The sequence below is a fragment of the Tasmannia lanceolata genome, unplaced genomic scaffold (genome assembly GCF_043159265.1).
Source record: "Tasmannia lanceolata isolate RefF3 unplaced genomic scaffold, GAP_Taslan_0.1 ptg000006l, whole genome shotgun sequence".
Taxonomy (NCBI): domain Eukaryota; kingdom Viridiplantae; phylum Streptophyta; class Magnoliopsida; order Canellales; family Winteraceae; genus Tasmannia; species Tasmannia lanceolata.
In genome coordinates this window covers 22620058-22639100 of record NW_027518683.1, presented here as the reverse complement: position 1 = coordinate 22639100, position 19043 = coordinate 22620058, and the positions used below count along the sequence as shown (strand labels likewise).

Genomic DNA, 19043 nt, shown 5'->3' with positions numbered 1-19043 from the left:
TCTGTTCTAGTTTGTACTGGACATGGAAGCTTATGTGACTGCTTATATAGAAAATGAGAGATTGTGTTTGGTCGATTTGGTAATGATAGGGTCCAACAAAAAGTGGAGGGATTTTCATGGCTTCAAATTTTCACCAAGAGGGTGGCCACTGTGTCCGAAGTTGGCCAAATTGCTGGTCGAGCTTAATTTTAGAGTGTTAATTAAGTAAAGCTTATTTTACTACACGCTGTCTTAATTAAATTTACTAAAATACTATTTACCTTCTTCTTTAGGGCAATGTACTTACTTTCTAAGTTTAATGACCAAACTGTCCTTGACATTTAAAAAACTCACTAGAAAGTGAGGCAAGCGAGTCAACTCAAACTACCCACTTTAGACTCCATAAATACTAGAGGGGAATATTCAATGTATTGAATAACCACTCGTTTCATGATTCTAGAGTCTCTGTCCGGTTGAGCCAACTCAGCCTTCAGAGTCGACTTGTCAAGTTTCAGTACTATAATCAGTAGGAGTGCAACTTGGGTAGGTCCCAACCTGAACACGACGGGATTAACCCGATCTCGTTTTGGGTTGGGTTGGGTTGGCCTTCCATCAAGCTTGATTGGGCAACCCAACCCAGCCCAGCCCAACGCAACCCGAACCCGGCCGGCCTTGTCCCCTCTAATTTTATTGTGTTTTTATGGCGACTATCCCGGACTGACCCCAAACCTAATGTCTTTTTCTTTTTATATTTATTTTGTCTTTGCCTCGAGCCAACCCGAACCAACCAAACCCGATTTGGAAAATCAGGTTAGAAGGGTTGGGTTAGAGTTTAGAGATTTAAGGGTGAGTTGGGCTAGGGTTGACCCTTCTCAACCCAAGGTTCGGGTTGGGTTGGCTTAGGTAATGCGACCTCAGGTTTGGGTTAGGGTTGGCCTCAAACCGATCCCCGCTCGGTCAGAGTTGCAATCCCAATGTTCATTAATCCATCTGAGTCAATCAAAATATAACAGGTGTCCTCAAAATGGCAAGCATCACTTACTACTATGTTTGGTTGCACGAGGGTTGCTTGGAGAGTAGTGAAATAAGGAGTTAGAAGAGAGGAGATGCGCATTTGATTTGTCTAGAATTACCACTCGAAGGATAGTAGAATAGTGGTAAGTAGTGTTTGGTTTCGTGGCAGTCGATCCTCTCGGAGAGTAGTAGAAAAAGTAGGGGTGTCATTACCAATATAGAAAGTGAAGAGAGATAAAGAGAGAACAAGAGAGTGAAAAACACCTTTTCAACTATTCTTCTACCGAATTCCACTATTCTTCTACCGAAATTCTACCTCTTTAGTAGAATTTGGTTTGAATTTGAGAAGGTGGGACTTGAGTGCCATGTAGGTGTCACATGGACAAAAAAGCAATAATTATGCCTGAAACATGTTTGGGAGTCTCTTAAAATTTCAATGCAATATTGGCAACTAAACGAGGAATCAGCAGCTCCCATCATCTGCCAATGAATGCCGAGCATTTGTGCAACAAAATATTGCCAATTTTCGTTTCTTTTTGTCAAAAATTGGAAGATCTTCATGGGTGTTTTCATTTCTTTTTGTAAATGTTGACACATGATATTGGTGTAGCTCAATTTTTTGAAATTGTTGGAAGATTCGCACTATGAGGCTCGGAAACTTAAAAAATACTACAAACGAATCTCAATTTTCTAGAAGGAGATCATACTTTGGTTCTTTCCTAACGATCCCTTGTTTGCCCTCATGTGTGCCATGTAGACATGATACTATCAGTTGATCCAACCTAGGAACACAAGTTTGGTCCATTACCACTGGCCCCAGCTTGATCAAATGGCACTTGGCCCTTGATCTATTAAGCCTAATTCAGAATCCAATAAAAAAAGGTAAACTATTGATTTTTTTAGCTCTTAATCTTATAGTGGAACCTCCAATCTGCATGGAAACATAATCATGTGGGTCACCACATGATTGTCCTTCAAATCAACGGTTCCAATTAAACACACATGTCCCTAAATGGGACCTAGTGTTGAGCATTGCATTTGACTCTATAGGTGATCATCCGCGTGGCCGGACTCTACATATAGTAATTTATTAATAGTTATTTGTTTCCTTGTCTAGCTAAGTCATTAGAGAACATTGCCATTGTACTTTTATTTGGTTTTTCCTTTATTATACATGTAAAAACCGGTATACACTCCCTGTTTTTCTATTCCTAAGACATTTGACATGGTTGGCATTTTTTTATTTTTGCACCCTAGTTTCGGTGGGTCATTTTAGCTTATAGTAATAGAGTTGTTGGCTGCTCTGATGCCTAGTTCTGTAAGTAATTTCCTATTCTATCTACTACCATTTATCTTGCTAATCAAGGCAGACATTACCAAACACAATCAATATTTTCAGCAAAGTACAAAGGGGAATTGCTAGCGTCCATCGCAAAAGTCATTTCACAGCTGGTCTGTCGCATATCAGACCAGCCACCTCATGAATGGAGACAAAAGCTGTTGTCTTCATTCACGAGGTGGCTCATCTGACATGCGACAGACCAGTGGAATGCCTTTTGCGATGGACCCTAGCAAATCCCAAGTAAGAATTCTAATACTAGGGTCTCTCTCTCTCTTAAGTTATGCTATTGTGGTTCTAGTTATTTGTTTGCTATATTTATTATCCCTTATTTTATTAATGTAGTTTCTTGAAAGGTACTTTGACAAGGGTTTTCTAACCATCAGCAGCTCTCGACAGGGTGTTCCGTTATGAATGTAAGTTGTTGCTATTTCTCTCTCAGAGAGAGAGAGAGAGAGAGAGAGACTCATCACGAAGACGACCATCTTACTCTTGCACCAGTTCAAAGTGAATTAGATTTGAACCGAGACTTTTCCGTTCCATTTCTTTTAGAAGGTAAGCTAGAGTTTTCCAGAATCTTTTCCAAACACTACCTTAAAATAAACCCTTGACCTCACATTTTCTGTTTACAGCGATGATCCATCTGGATAGGTAATGTAGGGGCCATTACTGTATAATCCCACTTAAAGACTTCCATCTTTAGCATCTATGGGTATACTCTCACTTAAAGACTTCCATATTGACCATTTATGGACCCGCAGAGCTAGGGGTGGCAATGGTTCGGTTAGACCCCCAAACCGAATTGAACTGAAATTTGAATCGGTTTGGTTTTACGAAACCGAAACCGAACCGAAACTGAATTTTCGGTTCGGTTTCGGTTCGGTTCAGACAATTTTGCCACCCTTACTCTTAATCATTGGAAATATTCGGTTTCGGTTTTGTTTGATCCCCAAACCGAACCAAACCGAAATTTGAATTGGTAACCGAATTTTCGGTTCGGTTCCAGCTTGGTTCAGCCAATTTTGCCACCCCTACGCGGAGCCTTGAAACTAGAGTTTCAGATTAAGAAGTAATAGAAAATAAGGAATGCTAAAATGAAGGGCGCCCTTGCAGGAATCCGATGAAAGGGCACGCCCATTGGTTGGAAGTTACCAAACTGCATTTATAATATGTAAGTCTTGAATTCAAAAAAGCATTAATAGCACTTTTGCGACTTCCAACCAACAGAGGTGCCCTTTCATCTGATTTCTTCAAGGGCGCCCCTGAGTTTAGCATTTCTCTTAGTAATTATATATAAAATTTTGAGGAATGCTAAACTCAAGACTGCCCTTGCAAAAATAAGATGAAAGGGTGTCCTCATTGGTTGAACGTCACTAGAGTGCATTTATAATAGCAATGAAAAATGTAAAAGTTAGAGACACTAAATGGATTTTAGTAAGGTCCAACCAGTGTGGGCATCCTTTCACTGGACGTGCGCCATCGCTGATCACCAACAAAGGGTTTGAGTTTAGCATTCCTTATAAAAATTATTTGTTTATTATATAAGAAGAATGACAAGCTTAGGGGAGCCCTGCAAAAATGGGGTGAAAGACTCCCCGCATTGGTTGCATGTCACCAAAGTGCAATTTCCTATTCTATCTACTACCATTTATCTTGCTAATCAAGGCAGACATTACCAAACACAATCAATATTTTCATCAAAGTAAAAAGGGGAATTGCTAGCATCCATCTCAAAAGTCATTTCACAGCTGGTCTGTCGCATATCAGACCAGCCACCTCATGAATGGAGACAAAAGCTGTTGTCTTCATTCACGAGGTGGCTCGAAATGCCTTTTGCAATAGACCCCAGCAAATCCCAAGTAATAATTCTAATACTAGGGTCTCCCTCTCTCTTAAGTTATGCCATTGTGGTTCTAGTTCTTTGTTTGCTATATTTATTATCCCTTATTTTATTAATGTAGTTTCTTGAAAGGAACTTTGACAAGGCTCTTCTAACCATCAGCAGCTCTCTACAGGGTGTTCCGTTATGAATGTAAGTTGTTGCTATTTCTCTCTCAGAGAGAGAGAGAGAGAGAGAGAGAGAGAGAGAGAGAGAGAGAGAGAGAGAGAGAGAGAGAGAGAGAGAGAGAGAGAGAGAGAGAGAGAGAGAGAGAGAGAGAGAGAGAGAGAGAGAGAGAGAGAGAGAGAGAGAGAGAGAGAGAGAGAGAGTCATCACGAAGACGACCATCTTACTCTTGCACCAGTTCAAAGTGTATTAGGTTTGAACCGAGACTTTTCCGTTCCATTTCTTTTAGAAGGTAAGCTTGAGTTTTCCAGAATCTTTTCCAAACACTACCTTATAATGAACCCTTGACCTCACATTTTCTGTTTACAGCGATGATCCATGTGGATAAGTAATGTAGGGGCCATTGCTGTATAATCCCACTTAAAGACTTCCATCTTTAGCATCTATGGGTATACTCTCACTAAAAGACTTCCATATTGAGCATTCATGGACCCGCGGAGCCTCAAATTAAGAAGTAATAGCAAATAAGGAATGCTAAACTGAAGGGCGCACTTGCAGGAATTCGATGAAAGGGCACGCCCATTGGTTGGAAGTTACCAAACTGCATTTATAATATTTAAGTCTTGAATTCAAAAAAAGCATTAATAGCACTTTTGCGACTTCCAACCAACAGAGGTGCCCTTTCATCTGATTTCTGCAAGGGCGCCCCTGAGTTTAGCATTCCTCTTTGTAATTATATATAAAATTTTGAGGAATGCTAAACTCAAGATTGCCCTTGCAAAAATAAGATGAAAGGGTGTCCTCATTGGTTGAATGTCACTAGAGTGCATTTATAATGGCACTGAAAAATGTAAAAGTTAGAGACATTAAATGCACTTTAGTAAGGTCGAACCAGTGTGGGCATCCTTTCACTGGACGTGCACCATCGCCGAGATCACAAACAAAGGGCAGGATTTGGAACGTGGAAAGGGTTCCCTTGAGTTTAGCATTCCTTATAAAAATTATTTCTTTATTAAGAAGAATGCTAAACTCAGGGAAGCCCTTGCAAAAATGGGATGAAAGATTCCCCCCATTGGTTGCATGTCACCAAAGTGCAATTAGTGTTCTTTGACTTTTACTCATTATAAATGCACTTTGGTGATTGCAACCAATGGGGGCGCCCTTTCATCCCATTTTGGCAAGGGCGCCCTTGAGTTTAGCATCCCTTATTTAACAATAGGAAAAAGGTGCTCGAGCTTTTATCGGGGACCATTTCAGTTTCTGAGTTTTTAAGCTATTCACTAAGCCTTCTACCAGAGGAAGAAAACAGAAGAATAAGACATTTAAAGGGTGGTTTGCCTTCAACCAAGTCAATCTTGAGGTTGTTGGATTGTGCCTCTGTGCCTAAAACTTTGTAACAGCTTCTCTCCCACCTTACCCCAACCAAAAGAATACATAAAATCCAAGCCAACCTCGATAGTTGTGGATTCGAAACATATATATGTGGGCCATGAACAAGTGTATGCAGGTCTCATCTTGAAATTGTATGCTTTGGTTCTCTCCAATGTTGAGAGAGCCCTTCAAATAAATGCTTTATTTATAGAGAATCAGCTATGCATTTTGCAAAGATTCATTGTTTACAATGGCAGAATAACCATTTGCTGGATAGCTTAAATAACCAATGGCAGAAACATGTTTCTTATAACCCGTTACGGAAGTGGTTGTTTCTTTATTGAGCTCATGCTCAGTTAGGACTTGGGAGACTTCCTCAATAGGCCGTCACAAATGAAGTCACTGAGAATATCAAACGAAGCCTTGTTTATTGCCTTAGTCAGAATACAGGTTGAACTTCTGTCAAAGGGAAATGATAAATGTGCCCCTTTTCATCACTTGGGACACCCAAATACTTCACGTAAGAAGGATTCAGTGAAGCTGATTGCCATGTACACTGCTGCTGGGTGTCCCAAGTGATGAAAAGGGGCGCATTTATCATTTCCCTTTGTCAAAACATATTAGACATAGAACAATCTTTTAGCATCACGAACAAAGTGGAAGTCAATTTCTACATGCTTCATACAGCCCTGGAAGATAAAATTAGCTATCAAATAAGTAGCGCCCATATTGTAACAACATATAGTGTTGGCGGAGTAAATAGAGTGACTCGAAAGGTCAGGTAAGAGACATCTAGCCCAATCAGCATCAAGATAGGCATGTAACCGGGAGTCAAGACTTCAATGATTTAACCTGACAAAATGCAATGTGTGCTTAAGATATCACATAATCCACTTAACAACTCTTAAGTTCGGTCATAAGACGACCCACATATTGACATTCTTCAATTCAAATGGAACATATGGATGAGTGAGAAGAAGAAGATAAGGAGCCCCAATCGTTTGTCGATATTGTGTTCCAGCTTGAAGCAATAGAGGTAGTAATAAAATCCGCCGGTATAGGTAATTGAGGTGTCGCTAAAGCTTATAACGTCAGTTTTTTATCTGCTAGTACAACTACGAGCTATGTCCAGCCGTGATGCTACTCATTCAGAACTATAGATTGCATAATTTTAGCATCCTCCATATAACATACGCACAAAAAAATCACATATTCTGGCACCAAAATAATTCACCGGTCCATAACAATACTCATTAATGAGGGAAGCTTGCATCTATTTTTGTAAAACAGCCCCAAAAAAATAACAATATGATACCAAGAGATAAAAAAGGATCCTGTAAAGTTTCAGCATTCTCAGCACCCTACAAATTATCTTGAAGTAAACATCAGATTTCCAGCTTAAACTCTAGAAACAAAAGTAATGCCAACAAGAAAGAGAATCCTAACATCCACATTTGCAGTCTGCTCGACAGATTCTTCCAATAATATGATGAACCAAATATACTTGGCCTAAATGTCATAAAAAGTACAGTATTACCAAGATATCTTGACATCCTACTATAAAGTTTCAAGGCTGTCCATCTTAGAGCCCATAAACAACAAACCATGCCATACATCTTAGAGCCCCTACACAACAAACCAAGTCATAGTATCTAGACAAAATGTCATATCAAAGCAACAAAGAAACACTTACCAATTAAATACACCAGTTATCTACAAATAAGAGCTATAACCCATTACATTAAAATAGATCATTACCGGGTTTTTTAGCCATAAATGGCCTGAAAATGGGATGATACATCTTGCAAATCCTCTGTAAAACAAGATATCTCTACTGCCAATTCTTTTTCTGCATGAATTTCACTAGGATGAAGGATGTTGTCTAGAATCCATATGCCGGATCCTTCTGGTGTCATCATTCTATGCCACTATCACTGGAATTTGTCTGAAAACTTACAAGAAATGTTATAAGAAAAATGAAACAAACAATTATAAATGTTTCGCATTTTGTATCCACTAATAAGAAAAATAACAGGTAGATAAAGATGAATGCCAATCTACCAAGTGAATGAAGGAACCGAGTTAAGACTCCCTAAGCCTATGTTTCTATCTTCTCTGTTCTCTGTAACATAAGAGTTGGATTATTGCTACTTTTTTACAATTCTTGTAAAAGATGTCTCAACCAAGTGATCTAATGTACTTCCGATGTATATCACAAACCCTAGAATACTTGCCCAATTGAAAGCAAATTATATTAAAATAAAGAAATGGCCCAAAAAATCACATGGGAGATCTTCCAAGTTCCAACTGAGAAGCAAGGAAGTAAAATTTGATTGACCTTGTGACGTTTAGGAACCAACCACCATGGGTGTAATATTCTCTAAGAGCCCCCAAATAATATATCAAGGAGCTATCCCAACACTTGGATGACTATGTTGGTTATGTTACTAACTGTCACAACAAAATCAAACAAAAAAAAGAAAAAAAAGAAAAAGAAAATTACCCTTCACATCGAAGAACAGAACGAGCCTTGGCGCAACAGTAAGGTTGCTCCATTGTGACCTGGTGGTCACGGGTTCGAGTCCAGAAACAGCCTCTCTGTAAAGCAAGGTAAGGCTGCATACATCTGGCCCTCCCCAAACCCCGCAATGGTGGGAGGCTCGTGCACTGGGCTGCCATTGGAGAACAGCACGACAAGTATCATGGATTGGGCATTGAGGAAAACCAATGGGCTGTTCGCGAGACTATATTCTTGGTAATGCAATGCACAAGGCTCTGGAGCCCAGGACTCGAAAGTATTTTCTAGATCACGGGTGGTTTTGGACTGATTGAATTTGTAAGGAACTAAAATAAGTTTTGGACTGATTGATATTGGCATACAATACATCAAGAACAAAAACTGGATAGTAAAATGGATTGTTTCAACACCAGAAGTAGCCAAACTCATTTCACCATATCACCAATGCAACAAACTGCCTCTAACACGAGTTTCCTGCATAATGTAAACAACTCTTTCAAAAAGAGAAAGATAAATGAACAAGCTCATAATTCAACATGGTTACAAAAAATTAATGTAAAGTACCTGTTCACATAAAGTATGGAATGCCCTGTAAAGGGACCTTAGAGTATATCCACGAAGGTCAGAGGCGTTGCTTATCATGACTATAAGCCCATGCCATACTTCGTCTTTTACATAATTTCCACGCTATGAAACAACATAGAAGAAATTTCCACTATTGAAAAGTATATCACTCACAAGATTAACTATGTAAAAAATAAAGACTTCAAAAATATCATACATAAAAAATAAAATAATGCACCAGTACGCTTTTCTGTAGAACAATTGTGGACTAAACCTATAGATAAAACACTATAGCATAAACACTTACCATGAATGACACACTTAGTACTATAGTAAAAATATAGATATTCATATTTTCATGCATCAATAGAAGTATATCATTACCAGTTGTAAAGTGCCAGGAGACCTCTGACTAACACTCTTAGATTCTTCCTCAATTGTTCGTCATATCTCCTCTTTGTAGTTGCATATGAAAGAACCTGAAAATCTATCATTGTTATGACCTGTTGAATGTTCAATATCATCAACCTACTAGAAGTTATAAAATTATCGTCGATTTCAAGATGGCAATGAAACAATAAATAAAAAGTTGGCCACCATTTAATAGGCAGAGGACCAGTTGCCAATGGGCCTCCCACATTTTTTCAGGGTGCACGACCACAACCTATAGAGATTTTTTATTTTTTTTAAAAGAAAAAAAATTTTAAAAGAAAAAAAAGAGCAATGAGCACAAGAATTCATGGACAGAAGCAACAAAATATAAATTCAGTATGGAAATGAAGAGTATAGCTTTATCTAGATGCACAACAAAATAAACAAACCTTTTTCCTGTACTGTTTTCACTATAGTGTAACACCAATGTTCTTGTTTCTGGCATATCCTAGTGCTTCATAATAATCCACACATTTGTAAGCACAATCGAATGGGATTGTACATTAATGCTTACCAATTCCTAATCTAAGCCAACATCAATCAGATTTTGACTTCCCTAAACCTAAAGGAACTAAACCAACCAAAATTCGTGTAGTTCCTTAGAAGATTCGTAACAGCTACTCCTACCCCAGTAGAAATCATATTAGTTATTAATGACCATTGACCATGAAATCCTCTTTAATCCCATCCTTTGTATATTGGCCTCCAACTTAAAAGATTCTCTAAATAAGCATTCTTTTTAAATTAGAGACATAGCTTAACAAAAAAACAAAGAGAGTCCTAATGTTCAAATCATTCAAGAGAGGAGTAGGTCTACTGGTAAGATCGTGATTTTAAATTTCCACCGAAACGGACACAAAATGACCGAAATGTTTCCATTTCCATCCTCAATGAAACCGAAATGACCGAAATGCATAAACCAAATCTTAGGTGTAATAGTAGTATACCATATTACTATGTATTACATAATTATATGTATATGAATTGCATGCAAAATATGGTGTACGTATTATGTACACATATTTATATGAATTACATGTGAAATTTTGTATGTACTAAACTACCAGACATGTGCGACAGTGCATCTTACTAGGAGTTTGATACTTTTAAACTATGATTTGGCCGACACTTTGAATTTATTGCCGACTCACGTGTCTTGCCGTGTCCGACACGACACTCGTGTCCAGACGTTTCGACACTCCTTTGGACACTTTTACTTGTATTGTTGGAAGTGTTAGACTTAATGTGGGTGTGGGGACATGTTTTTGTACCGTGTCAAGTGTGACATTATGTTTTTTTTATTGAATATTGTGTTTACCTCATTTAGACAACTCGTTCCATGTCAAAACTGGACACATGAATCCATATCCACAAATCATGATTACATATACTTTCTATTTTAGCCGTGTCCCCGTTTCTAAAGTTTAGGGGTTTGCCGTGTCCGACACGTGACACTCGTGTCCATGCATGGGTGGTAGTCTTGCTTATGTGATGGATTCTAAGTGTGTATCTGTGCTTCTTCTAGCATTTCCTGAAGTTTTATCTTTAAAATCTATCATTTGCAGATGTTTCCTTGAGTGCACAGGATTTCCACCGAGATTTCCAACCGAAACCGAAATGTTTCCATTTCCGTAGTGACCGAAACTGAAACCGAAACCGAAATTTAAAACCTTGGGTAAGATCATAATAGAAGTTAATGATGCAGGGTGAACTGCGGAAGCTATGCTTTAACCTGTAGGGATGTGAGGTATGTGGATTCTGAAAGTAAATGATAAATGCAGGTGGAGAAATAAAACTCTAAAGGGCTGCTGAAGCCGGGTCACTAACTCAAGTGAATTTTCAATACCAACACCCTCTAGGAATGACTTGGCATCACCATTCTCGTCCAACATCTGTTAGTACTTGCTTAAAGATCAACAATTTAAAACATGATATAAAATTCCTCGAAATGACCAAAATGTTTCAATTTTCATCCCCACCGAAACGAAATTTACATGATTTCCTCTTACGTCATTATTTCTCCGAAATTGACTGCAATTCCTGAAATTCGACCAAAATTTGACCGAAATTCCCAAATTCAACCAAATGCTCGAAATTCGACCAAAATGGTAAGAACGACAAAAAAAAATGGAAAAATGTCATTATTTGCATTTCATTTCATTAATGCAAAGAATGATATTTGATAGGTAACATCATTGAACCACACAAGAAAGTAACCGTATCTTATGCATGAGGTGTCAGATCAACAGGGAGAAATAATACTTCGTAACTCTATGTGGTATTTACATAGAATTGGGGTCTTTAGAGGGGAGACTGGTCATTGTACTTTCATATACTTTTTTACATTTAACTTCATTACTGGCTTGACTGTTCTAGACATGTGTGACAAAGCATTTCACTAGGTGTTCAATATGATTAAGCCATTATGGATGGTTTTGTTGCTTATTTGATGGTTTATAAGTATGTAGTTGTGCTTATTCTAGCATTTCCCAAAGTTTCATCCCAAAATTTTATCATTTCCACATTTTTTTTAAGATAAAAAATTTCATCATTTGCCTATATTTCCATGTGTTTCTGTGATTTTACAAGATTTCCAGTGAAACCTAAATGCTTCTGTTTCCGAAACGACCTAAACCCAAAACTGAAATTTAAAACCTTGTTTGCAAAGAGGCATCATCACATTGGTAAACCATCAAGCTATGCATTCTCATTTAGAGTACACACATTAAGGCCTAGCATCAGAAATAGCATTTTTCAAGTTGCAAAGTCTTTTTAGGCGATTTTGGAGCTCCCTCCCTAGGTCGATGGAAACCCTAGGGAGGGAGGCGTTTTCTTCCCTATTTCGTCTCTCTCTCTCTCTCTCTCTCTCTCTCTCTCTCTCTCTCTCTCTCGTCTCTTCCGTCTCTCCCTCTCTCTTCTTTTTCTCTCGCAGATCTTTCTCTCTTCAATCGATCTCCCTCTCTCCTTTCCTGATTTCTCTTTCTCCCCCTATCTTCTTTTCTTTCACTTTTCTGATCTCTTCCTGTTCTCTCTCTTTCTGTTTTTCTACTCCCCCCTCTTTTTTCCTCTCTGGTCTCTCTTTCTCTTTAGATCTATCTTTCCTATTTTTTTTATCTTTCCCTTTCTCTCTCTTAATGGGTAAGGTAGGTTTAGTGGCCGGATGATGCCCGGAGTTGGGCAGATCTCACTAGGGATGCAGCAATGGTGGCTGGAGGTGTGAAATGGCCGGATCTGGGACCGGATTTATTAAGGAAATGATCGGATCTGGGTTGGGTGGATGGAGAAAGTGGGCTGATGAGTTGTCGGAAGTGGTGGACGTGGCAGGAGTGTGAAAAAGGGTGGCTGGATTCAGGGGGAAAAAGGAAGAGGTTGGATGTGGAGGGTAAAGATGGGGTTTGATCAAGGTGCAAGGTTGGGGGTAGAGGGGTAGCATTAGGGTGAACAATGGTGGGCTCTAGGATTAGGTAAAAATAAGGGTAGGATTAGGATTTTAGGTTCTGATGAAACTGAAGGGGAAGAAATTAGGGTAAAAATGGTGGTCTCTAGGGTTAGATTAGGGTTTTTTGGCTTGGTGGTTTAATGGGGATCCCCTGGAACGGGCAGTGGCGCAAGGTGGAGGCCGCCGATGATCAGATTCGATGGATTTGGCTATCGTGCACGGTTAGAGGCGCACAATAGCTTTAGGCCTTTGAGCGGGATTTTGAAATTTTGAATTAGCCGGCTAGAAAGTGGTGGAGCAGTTTGAGTGACGTGGTAGGTCACAACTATGATTTGATAGGGTCCACAAATATGGCACTTTCAAATGAGACCATTGTGCAATGTAAAGGAAAGGACGGGGGAATGGTGTAGGCATTTTTCAGCTGCGGTAGTAGATGAAGAATTCGAAAGGGAAGTGAAATAGGTATTCGGCAAGGTGGCAGCGCATGGAAGTGTAGAACTCGTTGTAGTAGTTGACCCAGAAGATCATTTTTTGGGTTTTTACTAGTCTAGGAGCATGTTCCTAGCCACCCTTAATTGATTCTATGTAATGCAAGTAGGGACCCCTAGTCCCCAATGTAATCTTCATAGTATCAATGAAATTGTCAATTTTCAAAAAAAAAAGAAAAAAGAAATAGCACTTCAGACATAGAGGTGCATCCACTTGCTTGGTAAAATACTTAACATGATTAATGTGAACTAAACAAACAAAAAAGGTCAACAATCTAGTCCTTAACGGGTAAAAAAGAATTTCTGAAGAGCAACCTCATGTGGACTTATCCTTGAAGATCTCCACAAATCTGAAACATCCCCATTTCATGGAAATCAGGTGAGTTGGTTCACAGTTGAATCTAGAGCATCTACATTCCTCAAAATCTTCATCAGAAGCATTAAATGAGATCAAACAACCACATATCTACTACTTCTAGGACTCTAGTAAGAGAGGGCATTTCTGTTTTACATTCCTAGAAGAGCATAATGTAATTAGTGTTGAACAAATCATGATTCCAAATATTTCCAAGATTCAAGATTTAAACATATGATGTCATTGTTAGCTGAAGGGAATCAATATGAAGCCGGTCAAGTATGACTAATCCGCAGATAGCTACTAAGCCACTGCAGAAGCATAGAGACGGAAAAAATACAAAGAAGTGACAGTATTTAGCAGAATGACTAATAAGATTATCACAACGGTCAAATGTCTCAACATAAATAAAAGTGCATATCAAATAATGAATACAAATAAGAAAGATTAGCTAACACGATCCAAATGGAGAACCTTGGGTACCCATGTGTTAAAGTATAAAAGATTAAATAACGCCATCTCCAATAGCTTAAGCTTTTGGAGTAATTGGTTGTTTCAAATGGTATCAGAGCAAAGAGCAAAGGTTTTGGATTCAGAACTCCTTGATATTAAAAGTCCACATGTAATGGCCAATCCAAAAGAGAGGCCACACGTACCATGTGTGGGCCAACCCTAAAAAGAGGTTCCACACGTGAGGGGGAATGTTAAAGCATACAAGTTTCAATAACGACATGTCCAACAGCTTAAGCTTTTGGAGTAATTGGTTGTTTCACAATATGCGTATGAGAGTATCTAAAATAGATTGAATGTTTTTCTCTTTTTCTATTTCCCCTTATCTGGACATTAGGGAACTCTTCATAAAGGAGAATATACAACACTTCTATGCAAGCCCTCTCTCATGAAGTGCGAATTCATAACTCAGCCAATAAAACAAACACATAGTGGATGACAAAATGGCAACCAGGGAGTGATAGGAAGTTCAAACATTTCAGCCACAATACATATGAATAGTACCCCTTTGATATCACTTGGCATGCAAAGATGGCTATAGTTGAATTAAAGATCTTATAGAAATAAGATCAGATTCCTGCACTTTATAAGCTCCAAATAAACACCTCAATTCCAAGGTAGCAAACCCAGTCCAAAATTCATCAAGTTCTGTCCTTAAAAAACCCCAATCTAAAACAGAGGTTAGAGAAAAAGAACTCAAAACAATGTAACAGCTTTAATGATATTTAAAGCTTGAGGTCAAGGAGGATTTCTCAATGGCTAATCAGGCATAGGTGCTGATTTTTTTTGAGGAAACAACGTCACATTAATAAACACAATGGAAAAAGGAAACTCAGACAACAAAAGAGAAGAAAACATTGAATAAGAAGCCCCAAATTCAAGATTAAAAGAAGAATAAACAACCCTAACCCAATTCCTTCGAGTACCTTAATGTTTTCTTCTGCTTCTTTCGTTCTTTATTCTCCTTCTTTCTTGTAATTCCTCATCTTCTTGGTTTTGAAAATTAGGCAAAAGAAATGAAAAACGGGGCATGGTCTCAGGTGACGAAAAAACGGAGTAGGCGATGAAAAAGGGGGCTGGAAAATCACAAAAAGGGGAGGGGAAACAAGGGATTTGGATAGTTGTGGCCTTGTGGGTATTACTTAAAATGTGTTTTACCAACAGTCATAAAAGACTGCCGGTAAATCCATGCTTCATTCATAAACCGGCGGTCACAAAAGACCGCAATGAAAGAAATCATATAGGCCAAGTTTGGATACCAGCAAGATTTAGATTTGGATTTAGTTTATATTTTGAACTAGATCAGATCCTTAGAATTTTCAAATCAGTAACAACAGTGCAAAAAATTCCGATTTTCAAATCTTTTTTGTGAGACATTATTTGGAAATCAACGTTTGTGGCAACTTCCGTCACCATTGCTGCTCCTTGACGTTGCTCCGGCAGCAACGAGACATCCCTCCCTCCCTCACTCACTCTCTCTCTTTCTCTCTCTCTCTCTTTCTCTCTCTCTTAAAACATGATCATGAAGATGATTGATGCGTTTTGTATCCAAAACTCAAATCCAAATCAAAATACAAATGCATGAGGTATCCAATCGGGCCCATAGGGATTTTGCATCTAGCATGTTTGTCCTTTGAAAGTCCACATGTATTATCGTTGATGTAGAAGTAAACTGTTGAGAAAATCTGTCGTGCAAATCCGATCCAATTGTGCACAATGGAAAAGTAAAAATAAACACAAACTACATGATGAACACCGTGATTTTACATGGTCGCCTAAGATGCCGATGTCCCTCTGCGGTACGTATGCATCCCCTTTATAACATGATTTGACGTCAAAAAGCGTTAAAGTTGCCCATTGTTCACGTTATAAGGGGGCGCATACGTACTGCAGGGGGGTGAAAATATCATCGCCCAAAAAATAATATACAAGGATTATAATGGGACTAAGCTGCCGATTTGCTAACCGCAACCCTTTCCTTATCCCCTCACCCTAGATCACACACGAGAGAAACTCGAGAAAACCTGACAAAAAATCTAAGGCGAAAACTGAAATACAGCACGAATCCCTCTTATGCAAATTCATTTTAAGAGGGTGTATTTTTGTCAAAACTGAGGTGAGAGATTAGGGCTTCTTAAATTGTGATATAAATACTAAAATTGAGCAAACCTTCTCCAAAAGAAACCCTAAACCTAAGAGGAGTGGCCGGAGACGAGAGCCAAGAGCCACCAGGAATTGTTGTGGACGGCAGAGAGGTTAACCTGAGGTAAGGAAAATGTTTAGATTAGATTTTGACATCGACCACCTTGATTTCTTATAGATTGGGTTTTTAAAAGGACATTTTTCATTTGTTTCTATTGTACGGGGAGTTTCAACCAGATTCCAGCGACTTCGTTGATCTCTTTGGAAACCTCTCGTCCTGAGCTTTCTGACAAGACCAACCTCGCCTGATTCCAATGAGAAACGAAGGAGATAGAGCCCCTCAAAACTTGAGAAAAATCAGAAGAAAATCGCCCTTGAAGAAATTTCTCGATCGAAGACCTAGTCGATCGACTGAATTTGTATTCGGTCGATCGAAGGGACCACTAGGTCGACGGACGAAAGGGTACTAGAAATTTTTTTATTTTGGTCTCGTTCGACCAAAGGGATCACTCGATTGACCAACCGAAGGGTACTATTTCGAAGAATAACCCGGATGGTCTATCGAGCTTCGGGTTGGTCGACAAATCGATGGTCTGCTTGATGTCATTTTTCACTCGGTTCGAGTGAATTGTGCGACCCTCTTTTCGCACCTAAGCATGATGATCATGGACACCTAACCTGTTAGAAGGGTTTTCACCGCCGGGCAAGATCGCTATGCGCAATGGAATATAGAAATCGCATTAAAAAAATTTACAATCAATATTGCCCTAACACATGATTGTAGGGTCTAGATGATCTTATGGCAATTAATTAAATACAAAGGGAAGATATAATAACTTACTTACTATAGGAAACAAGATCGAGTCATCCGCTTGATTTACTCCTCGTACGGCCACGATTGTTCTCAATGGCGCAGCTCCGCAAGTTGAACTGATAGATTCCTATGGATTACACAAAGGGAATAAGAACAACTTTTATTTTTCAACATCTTCTCATATAGATCAGAAGTAAAGGCATTTTCACCCAAAAATATGGGGCTTTTGTATCTCTTTTTGCAACTCAAACTAGAGAAGTAGAAGTAGAAGTAGAAAGATAGAGAGGAAGTTGAGAGAACTCTTGAGAGGGGGGGGGGGGGGGGGGGGGGGGGAATCTGTTGGACGAATTTTCCAAGTCTTATATGTGCTTGGACATCCACCAACTCATCTATTTGTCGGTAGACTTTTCATTTTTCAAGAGTCTTTTAATTCCAACAAATCCTCTTTAACTTTCTCTTACTGTTTTTATCTCTTTTTCATTCTTGTTTCAAGAAATGTCCACATTCATTGAACCTTGTGGTGGGAGAATGAGTTGGACGAATTTTGCTTTAAATCAAATTTAAATCAAAATATATTATTACTTGTTCCTCACTCAATCTCACTACCCGTCAATTTACCTAGATTTTGTTAAATAGTTTTTATTTAAAATTCCAAAGATGAAATAAATGTTTCACATGAATTTTAAATAAATAACTTTTATTTAATGCATCACTCAAACACCTCCCGTCCAATGAGATAAAAACTTCAATTGAATAATTCGAAATTCCCAAAATAATATTTAGTTAACTCTTAACTAATATTATATTACATATGTTTCCTATGGTGTATACACTAAAAGAATTATGTAAATCCTCTCCCTTGTATCCAATACAATGGATCTGATCCGTCCGTGCAATCTAATAAATGTGGGACCCTGATCCTATAAGGATGTAAATGGGGCATACGAGTAGTACGTGGGATCATCGCTCCGACAGTCAATCCTTTAGAACCCAAAGATGGGCCCCACTGCGATCTCGCTCTATAGTCAAACTACGATCCAATACCAATATGACCCTTCATTCCAAAGGACATGTAAAGCGTCCTGTCTGGGTGGACTAGCCTTACATGCTATTCTAATTTGAACCAATTAAGTACTGATCCAATCATTACACCCACTCTTTTTGCTTAGGGTCCACTATTCAGGTGACTAAGATAATCCATCCCATGACACGTGCATGTAGGCAAGACTGGTGATGGTTGTGTATAGGAAGAGATGTCCAATCTCAACCCCAACCAAGAACATTTAAGGTCTACAAAGCATCGAAATATGATATCTCCCTGCTCCCTAGATTCATGAATCCCTAAGATGGTATTCCTACTTTGCTACCTAGGGATGAATGTGTCAGAAAATAAGCACATCACACACACTCGAATATGAAATACCAAATATAACTGATGAATACAGAATGCACTAGCTTTTAGGACATATACTCTAACAATTTACCACTTGCCCTCAAAGTCATTCATGCATGTATCACAGACCCATTTCCTCTAAATGCTTGTCAAAAACCTTCTGACTAAGGGACTTGGTCAAAGGATCAGCCACATTATTCATTGAAGCTACTTTCGCTATAGCCACATCTCCTCTATTAATAATCTCCCATATCACATGATACTTCTGAAGGACGTGCTTAGACTTCTAATCAGATTGTGGTCCCTTTGCTTGAGCGATTGCCCCGCTGTTATCATTATGCAACGTAATAGGTCGCTCAACAAAGAGAACAACTCCAAGTTCATCCAGGAACTTCCTCAGCCATACTGCATCGCTTGCACCAATATATTCTACTTCAGTCGTGGAGTCAACAGTGATGTCTTGCTTGCAACTCGTCCATGATACTTCCCCATTAGCTAAAGTACACACAAAGCTTGGACAAGACTTCAGGTCATCCAAGTCAGACTGAAAGTCTGCATCGAAAAACTTGGAAACGACTAATTCGTCTCCTCCATAAACCAAACAATAATGCTTAGCCCTCTTAAGATACTTGAAGATATTCTTCACTGCCGTCCAATGCTTAGACCTACCTGGATATGAT

The 19043-nt window shown here is 38.8% G+C and overlaps 1 long non-coding RNA gene across 2 annotated transcripts; it reads right to left on the bottom strand.

Annotated features, from left to right (window-relative positions):
* Positions 1-7017: 7017 nt before the first annotated feature.
* LOC143878506 (uncharacterized) lies at positions 7018-15213 on the bottom strand. 2 transcript variants are annotated; one of them, XR_013250995.1, is made up of 6 exons: positions 14941-15213; positions 9175-9269; positions 8791-8913; positions 8212-8700; positions 7467-7653; positions 7018-7334 (listed from the first exon to the last, which is right to left on the bottom strand). It is a non-coding gene; the product is annotated as an uncharacterized LOC143878506 (long non-coding RNA). The 2 variants fall into 2 exon arrangements; XR_013250994.1 differs by having other exon boundaries at positions 7018-7653.
* Positions 15214-19043: the final 3830 nt, after the last annotated feature.